Genomic DNA, 12,111 nt, shown 5'->3' on the forward strand with positions numbered 1-12,111 from the left:
CTGGGAAAGATTATTAGCTGTGCAAGGGAACTGGTAGTTTTGCCAAGGAGGAGAGCTTTAGGAAAATGCCTTGCATCTTGCCTTGAAAGTAAAGCACAGCCATCAAACTTGTATCAGTTGTTTGAGAGCTTTCCTTCACAGGGCTGTTGCAAACACTTTGCCTGTCCTACCAGAGATGGAGCTGTAAATTAGAAAGTCCCTTACTGGCCAAGAGTCTCTGAATGAGCATTCCAACATCTGCAGAGTTCAGCTCAAGAGCTATTACACTCTTTATTCTGCCTCCATTCAAACAGTGTGTAGCCTGTTTAGAAGATCAGATCATGTCATAAAACTTTGTTTTTTGGTCAATACCCTGTTTATGCAGAGTATCTCACTTCCAAAGCCTAAACAGCTAGTTTTGATTGATTCTCAAAGCAAATCTGGCGTACTGCAGCAGTCTGTGTTTATGCAGCCTGCGCTGACAAGGAACAAGCACCAGAAATTTCTGTTCCTCAGTCATCTTGAGAAGACATAGTAAAATCTGCCCAAGCTCTTCTGTTTTGAAAACTAAATACTGTGGAGATGAAAGGAAAATGTTCAGACACGAATAGCATATTCATTATAGCTCATTATGATTTCCTTAAGCATATTTTGAGATGTTTAAATTAGATTTGCTTGAGGAGATTAATTAGAATTCAAGATTTTATCCCTTCTGCTAGTTTTGCATGAGAATCATCTATATTTATAATTGTATTTTGTTATGACACTTCAAATATTGTTCAGTTAATGTTCACAACAGTCTTAAGAGTAAATAAATAGGGAATATAATAAAAGAGTTTGTTTAAAAAGCTTTAGTACATAAAGGGACTATTTGCTCAGATCCTCAGCAGGCTGAGGGGAGGCCTGATGGCAGGCTCAGCTCCTCACAGGGAGCAGAGGGCAGCGCTGAGCTCTGCTCTGTGTGACAGCGACAGGGAACGGCATGGAGCTGCAGGGGAGGGCGGCTGGGGGTGAGGGAAAGGGGCTGCGCCAGAGGGCTGTGGGCACGGAACAGCTGCCCAGGGCTGTGGGCACGGCCCCAGTGCTGCAGCTCAGGGAGCGTTTGGACAGCGCTCTCAGACATTGGGATTGGATTTGGGGTGGTGCTGTGTGGAACCAGGGGTTGAACTTAATCCTAGTGGGCCCATTCCAACTCAGGGTATTCTATGATACTATGGGCTGATTACTGCCATGCTCCCCTGGCCATCTCCTGCCACATGTCCTCATGAGATAATCCCAGCAGACACCTGTCCTTGACCAGCCATCATCAAGGGCCAGCCTGTGTCCACCCGAGCGTGTGCTTTCTGTTTGACTCCTTCTCATATCATGAAGTAACTGCATTCAGGGGCAGCATCTCACTGCACTCCTACTCCTTTGCATGATTTTGAACGTAACCTTTTGACTGTGGAACTGCGTTACTATAAGGAAGATAGCAACCTGAGTGCAAGAATCACAGTATGCCAAAGAAGGCAAAGAGGAGGAACTTGGGTGAACATCAATCAATTCAGCTTTATTTACTATTTTACCACCTATCAATGTACTGGGCCACTTCTACGCATCTACTACAGGCAATATTTACAGAAAACTTGAGGGTTTTTTAACAAAAGTTCTTCATTAAAAAGCCCTTGCCTGTTTCTCATATTGATCAGAGTTTTATTTTACAAAGTTGTGTTTTATCAGAAGATTCACCAAAGTTTTTCCCCGATCAACTTTATGAAACAAAATGACAAGCAGATGTATGAACAGCGATGCTCTCATTTGCATTTAGATAAACAATATGAACACAGCCTCAGCAGGAGTGGTTCTTGAAATTCTTTGATGACTTCTGGTAGTGAACACAATGCCTCACTTCACTTAAATCATTATTTTCTATGCAACATTTGTTTTGCAATACATACTTCATGTTTCTATGCTCGAATCAGGCCTAGCCTTGAAAACATCAGGCAAGGTGTGGATTTTGAATGGGATCATTATTTCAGAAATACTAGGCTAGACTATAAGCTGGTTTTAGTATGCAATATTCCTTTCACTTCAGTGGAATTAGACTGATTCTGGCTTGCTAACTGTCTGAGTCACGGCATTTGTTTTTTGGTGTTTTTTTTTTTTTTGTTTTTTGGAAAAGAAAAATAAATGTGGGCCAGTTTACAACAAGCAGTAGATCAGGGGAACACCCCTAAAGCAAAAAGCAGAATACATGATTGCAAAACAGCAAATATTAAATGTTACCTGATGTCAGGGACAGAATGTAAAACACAAAGCATTTAAATTGATGCCCTGACAGGTTTTGAGCTGTTATTTAACCAAAAGTAGCAGAATCCAACACAGATACCACTGGCAGCCAGAGCTTAGGTGCAAAGGTCTGCCCATGTTGCTGTTGCTGTGCTGAGATGTCCTCAGTTACATTTGCAGTCTGCTTGGCAATAACATCACAAAAGTGTTCTCTTGCATCAATTTAAATTAGAACTGCATTCTAGAACTAAATAAAGGATGAATTTGTATTGAAAGAATCATTTTCAGTGCTGCTCAGCGCAGCTTGATCTATGTGACCTGTTCTTCATATGCTTTTATCACACCCTCAAATTCATTTCAAAATCAAGAGCAGAAGATCTAGTTAAACCTAAATGGTATCTTTTAAAATTAAAAGTCACAAATGGAGAATAAATTAGAAAGTAATAAGAAACCTAACATAGAGAATAAAGAATTAAATGGCTTTTCTACAGAACACTGAATGCTAGATGGACTTCCTGAGTATTATTAAAGTTATAGATACCCAATTCCTGGAGATGTTCAAGGCCAGGTTGGATGTGCCCTGGGTAGCCTGATCTGGTGGGTGGCAACACTACCCGCAGCAGGGGGCTTGGAACTCAGTGGTCTTTAAGGTCCATCCCAATCCAAGCCATTGTATGACTGCATAATTGTAAGGTCCACAAAGCTTTAACTCTACAATGCCAGTGAGACATTTGAGGCACAAATCCTGGCTCCTCTCACTTGATTTTAAGGCCAGCTCCTGCCTCATGAGGATACACTGAAGATCTCTAACGAACCAAATTAGAAACATAATCCCACTGTCATGTTGCTCTTCAAGAAGGAGGGACACCACCTCCGCAAGGATTTGGACAGGTGACATCCTGCCCGCAAACGGTACCATCTCGTGGTTGTAGCCAGTGCAACCAGAGGTGCCTTCCCCACCTCTGCAGCGAGCAGACGAGCAGGCAGCCTTGTCTGAGATTGATGAGGACAAAGGGACTGGTGAAGGAAAACCTAGGATTGGGAGAAATAAATAAAAATCAGCCTCAGTGAGAGCACATAGTTTGAAGAGAGATATAAGGGCTGTGTAGGAGAAAGGAAGAGGAAAAGGAAGAAATCTGGGAAGTCTCATGTAAACTTATTACATCAGGAAAGAATAGAAGCATTGTTTGTTTGGGGGAAACAAAAGTGCAAAGGGTAAAAGAACATGATCAGGAGGAGAAAAGTGCTGAGAGAATGTGCTGTGATAATGTAGTATTTGTGAACGAGCTTGGGATGTAATCAGCATCATAAAAAAGACGACTTCTTGTCTTTGCAGAAGACAAAAATAATCTGGCCAAGAAATTGTAGGCTAAGCAGGAAGGCATGGTAAGCAGAGGCCTTAATACCTTAATATATTAGGTATATTAATATACCTTAAGTTCTACTGAATTATATTTTAGATTCATACATACACTCACATTTAATTATGATATCATCAAGCCTTTGGCATGCTGCCTGCTGTATAAACATTTCTGGCATAGATATTCGGTAACTCTATTACAGACTTAGTAATTCAAATGAAGAAGTAGAAAGGCATGGAACTACTGAGAAATTTCAGCTGAAAACCACCTACAGGTTACACAGAACATCCCAGCTTGCCAGTATGCAAGTCCAAAAGCCATGTCTCCACTCACAGGAGCCACACCAAGGTGCCTGTATTAGCAGTCAAACAACAAAGCCTGTCCTGTGTCAGCACAATGATCCCATGTATAAGCACAGCATCATCAGAGTTTGAAGAAGCTGCTGTTGTAGTTGATTATTAGGTTTGCCACTGGTGGGATTCAATTATTTCCATATTATTTGTGTAAGAGTAATGCAAAGAGGTTCCATCTGGGACCAGGCATCCATGGTCTAAGTACCGGGAGACAGTTTTTTTCTCAGAGGGGGCATGCAATTTCTGCTGACAAGATGCAGACCAAAGGGAAACAGAGGCATCAAGAAGTGATTTTATTATGAGAAGTACAGCCACAGGCAGACTAAGTCCAAATGGCACTTATGTATTAGCCAGTATCCAGCTGAAATGTAACCATATGCTATTTCTTGATTAAAATAGAAGGCCACCTTAGAATTGTACCATATCAAAAACAACACAGAATTACAAGAAAATAAATTTTAGAGGTACTCAAATGTTAGATGTTATAATCTGGAGGAGAAAAACGTTTTACTACAAAAATCTGACAACTCCCCAATTCTTCTTTCCTAGCTACTTCCTTAAATACAGAAATTTTGCTTTCCATTAGAAAAGCTTTTGGTGGTAGTGGATGTACAGACAGGAGTCTGATTTTGGAACCTGAACTCTTACAGCAATGGTTTTCATTGTGAAAGCTACAGTATAAACAACTGTTTATACAATCAGGTTATACTTACCTTAAGAAGAAAAGTTTCTTCCTCCAAAGACATGTTTGATGCCAGCTGAGGTGCTTGGCTGCTTTGCAGTCCCTGATCTCCTCTTAACAATTTTCCCTGGCTATTCGGGGCTCTCTGAGATCCTTCTGAAACCCATCAGGAAATCTCTGCATTCTGCCATGGCCCAGCATCCATACCCTGCACTTGGAATGAGATTCCTTAGAGATGGGGAATGTTCTTGAGCAGGCTTAAGAAAGGATGCAAGTCCAAAGACTTTCATCCTCAGCATCTTGGGATGGAAGAGCTCACAAGAGTGATTCACAATCTGGATCACTGTTAAAAGGTATGCTTGATCTTTGCAACCTATACATATATGTATATACAAACATCAAAAGTGAGTTTGGGTATGACCTACAGAAACTACACTGCTGATACTGTGTCTTATCACCTCCTTAAAGCGGGACACAGTAGTTATTTGGCTGAGAAATGCCCATCAGATTTTCTAATAGGTATTTTACTACCTGCTGAACTATGCTGTAAAGAGTCTTCTTCAGAAGCATTTGTTTTCGGAAACAGTTCCATCTGGGAACTTAATCTTTTCTAGACTTGTTAGAAAGTTAAGTCTATTTCAAGCATGTCCTGTAATGATACCACTGGTTTTCCTCTATCACACTCAACATCAAGCTAGAACAGCATTTAAAGCTCTCAGCTAAAGCAAAATAAATTCAATGCAGTCTGTTTCTTGGTTCCTGTTGTTAATTTGTCTTATGCAAATTACCAATCATAAAATGACATAGAAATGGTATTTTACCATATTCACTTCTGTTCACATTTTTAGAATTCATGTATTTTTTATTTAAAAAAACTATCAGTAGCTATTATGTCTGAATCTGCTCCTTTTCCTGTTTTTGATTTCCCTCACTGCCAGACCTCAAGTTGTCTTTTGCATCAGCCAAAAGCTTTTGTACCATTTTTAGCATTTGAAGCTTTTTTCTTGCATGTCCAGGTTATTGGGTTAATGAAGATAGGGTCAGTTTCCAGTTCTTTTAAAGATAGCTATGTGTATAATATATACATACACATATCTATATATCATAGAACATAGAAAGGCCTGGGTTGAAAAGGACCACAATGATCATCAAGTTTCACACCCCCTGCTATGTGCAGGGTCACCAACCACCAGACCAGGCTGCCCAGAGCCACATCCAGCCTGGCCTTGAATGCCTCCAGAGATGGGGCATCCACAATCTCCTTGGGCAACCTGTTCCAGTGTGTCACCACCCTCTGAGTGAAAAACTTCCTCCTAATATCTGAACTAAACCTCCCCTGTCTCAGTTTAAGACCATTCTCCCTTTTCCTATCACTGTCCACCCTCGTAAACAGCCGTTCCCCCTCCTGTTTATAAGCTCCCTTCAAGTACTGGAAGGCTACAATGAGGTCTCCCTGGAGCATTCTCTTCTCCAAGCTAAACAAACCAAGCTACCTCAACCTTTCTCCACAGGAGAGGTGCTCCAACCCTCTGATCATCTTAGCAGCCCTTCTCTGGACCTGCTCCATATATCTACATATATGCAGTACATACACATATATGCATTTATATGCATATGTGATGTGTATGTTTGTATTTATGCATATGCTACTTATCTATAGCAACTCCTTGATACTTTTCAGTGATTAATTCACTGTAGACTAAGAACAAGTTAAAATATACAGTATGACTGAAACAGACACATTTGCATAAACACACTAACATTTAAATGCAGTTGCATTTTTGCTTCTAAAAGCTGTTTGTACAAAGTTGGGAGAATTCAGTCAACTTTAAGTTGTCACGCCACAAAATGAAACCAAAAGACATTCTATCAGTTCTATCAATCACATTGTTTCTGAAGTTCCCCAATCAGATGCATATATGTATACACATACATATATATACATATATATATATATATACATGGATTCCTGACACATACAAGATTTTTTCACTACTTTGGTAGTCTTCATCCAGCATTACTTTCTTCCCTCTCCCCTGAAGATTTATTTCAGGAGACTGTATGAATGCATTTCCATGGCTGACACTTCATAGTCCCTTAGCCAGCACGTCTGGCTTCACCCAAGCCAAATGAAACCCATGTACTCCCACTGCGATGAGCACTTTGCTATTGCTGCTTTAATCCTGAAAGGTGGAAGTGAAACAGCAGTCATTTCTGCAGGTGGGAGCTGTCTGACTGCCACAATTCAAATGCAAATAAATATTCCATTGCACTTCAGGGAAAACATGTTAAAACAACAAGGCCCATCATTTAAACATCATAATAAGCAATTAGGCTGAAACTATGATATCAGAAATATCAGTGTCTGTCTAAGACTCTGCTCTCCTCCACATGAGAATTTTAATTAGGGCAGAACCAAGCACACAGCTGAAGTACAACCTTCAATCACACTCAGTTGTACCAAACAAAATTAATCCAATACATTTTCATAGCATGCTACAGGTAGCTAATTAACTGTAATCACATAAGTCACAAGAGTAACAAAATGCCTTTATGTAGGCAGCAAGCGCTGCTCACTAAGAATATTACTGTATTCACTATGCAGTATTGGAATTTCTCCTACAAAGAGAGCAGTGACCCACTGAACAGGCAGCTCCCTTCACCTGTCACAAAAGCACTCAGCGAGGGTGAGGAGTGCAACAGCTGACACATGGGCTGAGCATCACCTGACTGCAAGTGCGGTACATTACAGGAAACGCCGCTGCTGGAGCTGACAAAATACAGATATTTAATTCAAGGGAAAATGTTTTCCAACTAGCAGCTCCAGATTTTTGCTTGTGAATTGTTCCAAATGCAAACTCAAATAAATCTCAATTAGCACTTTCAATATAGCAGACACTATGATGAAAAATAACATTTTTTTTCTTCAAACTACATATAGGTAGATACGCTTATCCAGACTGCAGAGAGAAAAGCAGTCAAAGATAAGATACTCCAATATGGCATGTATGTATATTTATATACATATACACACATATACGTAAAACTCGAAATACACGCTACACACTTCTAAAATTCTCTAATAACATCATAAGCAATGTTTGACATTGCTATAATACATTACATAGACAGCATCCAATATGTACCATGTAAAGATATATAAAGCCTATTACCATATTTATAAAGATCATTTATACTTTTGTTTGTCTTTTTGCACTTCCCAGCCCCTTCTGCACTGCTTATTCAGGTACTATACCTCAAAATCACAACCAGTGATACTTTTGGTACTGTGACAGAAATTGCAAGCATTGATGAGAAGCAGCTATTAGCAAATTCATGGGGTAGAAGCAGTGGAAGGATCGAAGAGATTTAATTAGCTACAGATGGCCAACTCAGAATGTCTACTGACAGCCATAATTTGGTGAAATGCCCTGCCACTTAAAGCACTGCTAGGAAATTGAGCTTCATAATGCTGCCAGAAGATTAACACTCTTTAATATTTCTTCTAAGCAAGTCTAAACAAGGAAGGCATTACCTTTAATTGTGTAATTTTCCAAAATGTTTCAAACATTTTAGAAACTCATAATGCCTTTGAAAAACTTCAGTACCTCCCGTGAAATGGATCCAAAGCTGTAATGCCTACCAATTTTTGTTGTAGTCATAGTGACTAAAGTAATCTCCCACCTGAGGTTTAAATGCATTTCTTTAGCATTTTTCCAAAACATGCCAATCCAATGAAGCCTATGATGCAGAACTGTACTCAGATTAATTTTCTACTGACCAAAATAAAGTTTACTCAGTAATAAAGACATCAGCAAATATACGGTTATGATTTGAGTCCTAACCTAAATTAAGTATATTAGGTCAAACTGTTACCTGCTGCATATCTGCATCCCCACAAATTAAATTGCACCAATCCTAATATACTCTGCCTGAGGGACAAATTAAAAAGAAAAAAACCTCTTTCTTGTTTGCAGCCTTCTAAAAAGGAAAGATATATTTTGCACTATCTGATTACAATGCAGGATTATAAGGAGGGGATGCTCACCTGCATAGCTTTAAAATAAGAAGCAATAGGCACAAACTGGCACACAGGAGGTTCCCTTTGACCACCAGGAGCACTGCTGTGCTGTGCAGGTGATGGAGCAGGGGCAGGCTGCTCAGAAGTTGTGGGATTTCCTCCTTGGAGATCTTCCAATGACACTTGGATGTGGCCCTGGGCATCCTGCTCTGGGCGCCCCTGCCGGAGCAAGGCTTGGGCCTGAGGGACCCAGACGGCTCTTCCAACCTCAACCATTCTGTGATATTCTGTTGCAATGACTTCCAGCTCACATTATAAGATGTAGGAAAAAAAAATAAAAACTAACTATCAGTCAGGCAATTGAGAGTCTAATATGTGGCAACATTATAGAAGTTTAATGCAGTTCAAGAAATAATGAGGAAACTTCAGATCGGTTACAACACAGGTGTGCACTCTGCGCTTCTGACTGGACAGGACTGTGTTGAACAACCAATTGACCACTGAAGTGCTGCGCTATCAGGCTCATGCTTCTGCTCTGTATTTGTGAGAGGACATCTGAGACACCCTATATCACCGTGGTCTCCATCATCCCCTAGTACTGCGGTCCCAGTGGGAAGGGAAGAAGCACACCCTACCTGGGCAGCTAAGAGGATCCTGGATGCAGACTTGAGCAGAAAAAAGGGAGAGTGGTTAACCTATATGTGAATTCAAGGTCAGCCCAAGTTTCTGCTTTCTGTCTGTTATCAGAGATTTCCCTGGATAAATTGGATTTGACTGGTCACTTGAGTGAAATCCCACCTACTGCAAGATTAAAGGAAAGTAATTTTTTAGAACACTGAACCAAGGCTGGAAATCTTAAGCCACTATGACAACAGAAACTCGCTAGTTTGAAAATCTGAACAGGAACTCCAGAAGCATGCTTTTTAAAAGAAAATAAAAAAATCACACAAATATTTATATTACCGATTGACTGAAAAACTGATTGAAATAACTTCAGCTGCTTTAAAACTTTTTAGCAAAATAGAACGAAGAGCTTCTTTTCATGAGTGAAATGTTACCATTACTACACTTTCATCTTGTCTTTCACATTTGTTTCCTCCTATCATTTACAGTTTTAACGTATAATTATTTTATTTGACTTTTCCATGAATTTACTGGGGGAATACTGGACCACTTTCTGGAAATGACACCAAAACATTTGCTTGTTGGCTCTGGGGCATCTCTCTGTCTGTAAGAGCTTTCCACACTGGGAGCAGCTGATTAAAAGCCATTGCAGTGAAATGTCCTTGAGCCATGTGTGTTGGAGGGGCTGTGGGACCAAGGGCACAGCACAAGCTCAGACAACGCATAAGGAAACAGGACGGAGCTGATATGTCTAAAAATATTCATTATTTTCTCCTTAATCTATAAATCCGAAATAATTTTCCAAGATTTTTCATGCAAGGGAGTGACAATGAGATCTTACCACAACACCAAGAACTTCTCTGTTCCACAATGTTGTTTCAAAATTCTTTAGACACTTCCTTGCATGTACCCTCTCTGTAACTAGAACATGATAACATTGTTATAGTTTGCGTCAAGAAACAAGGTTGCATTTCATTAAATCAAAATTGCAGGAATAAGGTAGGGAGTCTCCTTGTCCTGAAAGAAAGAGTTGAGCATACCTTGCCTTCTAAGACTGCCGTGGAACAGGCAGTTGGTCCAGACCTTCATGTTATGTCTGAAGGACATCTCTAGGAGCATACAGTTTTTGGTTCTTCTAAATTCTTTTAGAAATAACAAAAGACAAATGTTTCAGTATTACTATCTACGTCTATACCTAAATAGTGAGAGGAAAAAAAAGAACTCAAAAGAAATGCCATAAACTGGCAACACAAAATAGGATCAAAACTTTAAAATAATGCACTTTTTATTACCATAAAGGAATTAAACTCCATTTTAGTAGAAACAGGACTCATCCTTTGCATGTAGCTTTAAAACAAACAAACAAATCCCACAACAACAACCCCAACACAATTGTAGGTATAGCACAAGGATACCATGACATGCTACAAAAATTATTTCAAAAAATAATAAAATATTAGCTTTCTTGTGAAGAACTCAAGAGTTTGTTTTTGTACCTACATTTTCTATACAGTGTACAGCAACATCTTTTCTCTGGATAAACATGCTCAGCATCACAAATACAGGAAAGCACAATGTCGAGCCACTGGTAGACAACTGTTAAGAGGAGTGTTAATCACTGTTTAAACTAGGTTCTAACAGTACTGACCAAACACTGCTCATATTCTTTGTTAAATGTAGAACTGTGGTCTTGTAAAGCTCCAAAACCCCCTATATCTATGCATACGGGAACAGCTACTTTTTCTTCTTATCTTGCATTTCTTTTCACATCGTGTTTTTACTTAGAGCTTAAGGTAAAGGTAAATGTTAGAGTTAAATTGCTGACTGGGTGCTACCAAGAACCTATAAATTATTATCAAATTTATACCACCTCTGTTGATACACCTACCATTTCTTGCCTGAATAAGACCTAGAAAGTTTGATTAACATCAATGCCTTATGATTCTACAGTACAGTACAATGTATATTTTGCATATTTTTACAGACTTTGTGAAAGCCTGCATGAATTCATATAATCCACTTTTCAAAACTACATATTTTAACATCAGATGTCACCAGTCTCTTGTCACACATAACTGCAATTTGTCTTGAAGTTTTGACAGTTGAAGCTCCTATTCCACTCCAACACTGTTTAAGCAAGATGCATGAAGATTTAGAAGATGGTAATACGTCCAAGCTAAGCACATTCATCTGTTTCTAACAATCTATTCATTAAAGAGCAAAACTGAAAAATCAAATTGAACAACCATGTTTTATGCTGAGCATACAGCAATGTTCAAAGTTCTCCATGTGGAGAAGCACATAGGGGAGAGAAGATGAGGGAGCACCATAGAGATACTGGTGGGAAGTCTGAGTCCTTACACCAGAAGTTCCTTGTAACAACACAATCTCAAGTACTTTGCTTGCCTCATACAGACGAGCTTAAAAGGACTTTTGTGTATTTATTTGTTAAACTATTTATTGGTCAGACACTACTAATTCCTCAGAAGCATGAGCTTGATCTGTAGTCAAAGGCAGTATATGATCAAAGATTGAACCTCTACTTCTGCAGGGAGCTGGTCAATCCCATTCCATAGAAGAAAAAACAACCCAGCTGCAGCACCTGCTGGGAAGGGCTCATGCTGAGCAGAGCCTGTTTTTGCAACTTCTTACATTTCAGACTCCAAGTTACGTGGTGTGGTCACATTTAGGGCAGTGTGGATGAAACAAGAGATGAGGGAAGGGAGCTCTGGAGAAGGGATCTGAAGGCTGGAGAATTTCTGGATGTAATTGGGAAATTTCTTGCAGACAGAACAGTGATGGAGACTAGTAAAGGTCATCTTA

Source organism: Centrocercus urophasianus, unplaced genomic scaffold (genome assembly GCF_019232065.1).
Source record: "Centrocercus urophasianus isolate 14NV4802_14NV808 unplaced genomic scaffold, USGS_Curo_1.0 seq_9, whole genome shotgun sequence".
NCBI lineage: Eukaryota > Metazoa > Chordata > Aves > Galliformes > Phasianidae > Centrocercus > Centrocercus urophasianus.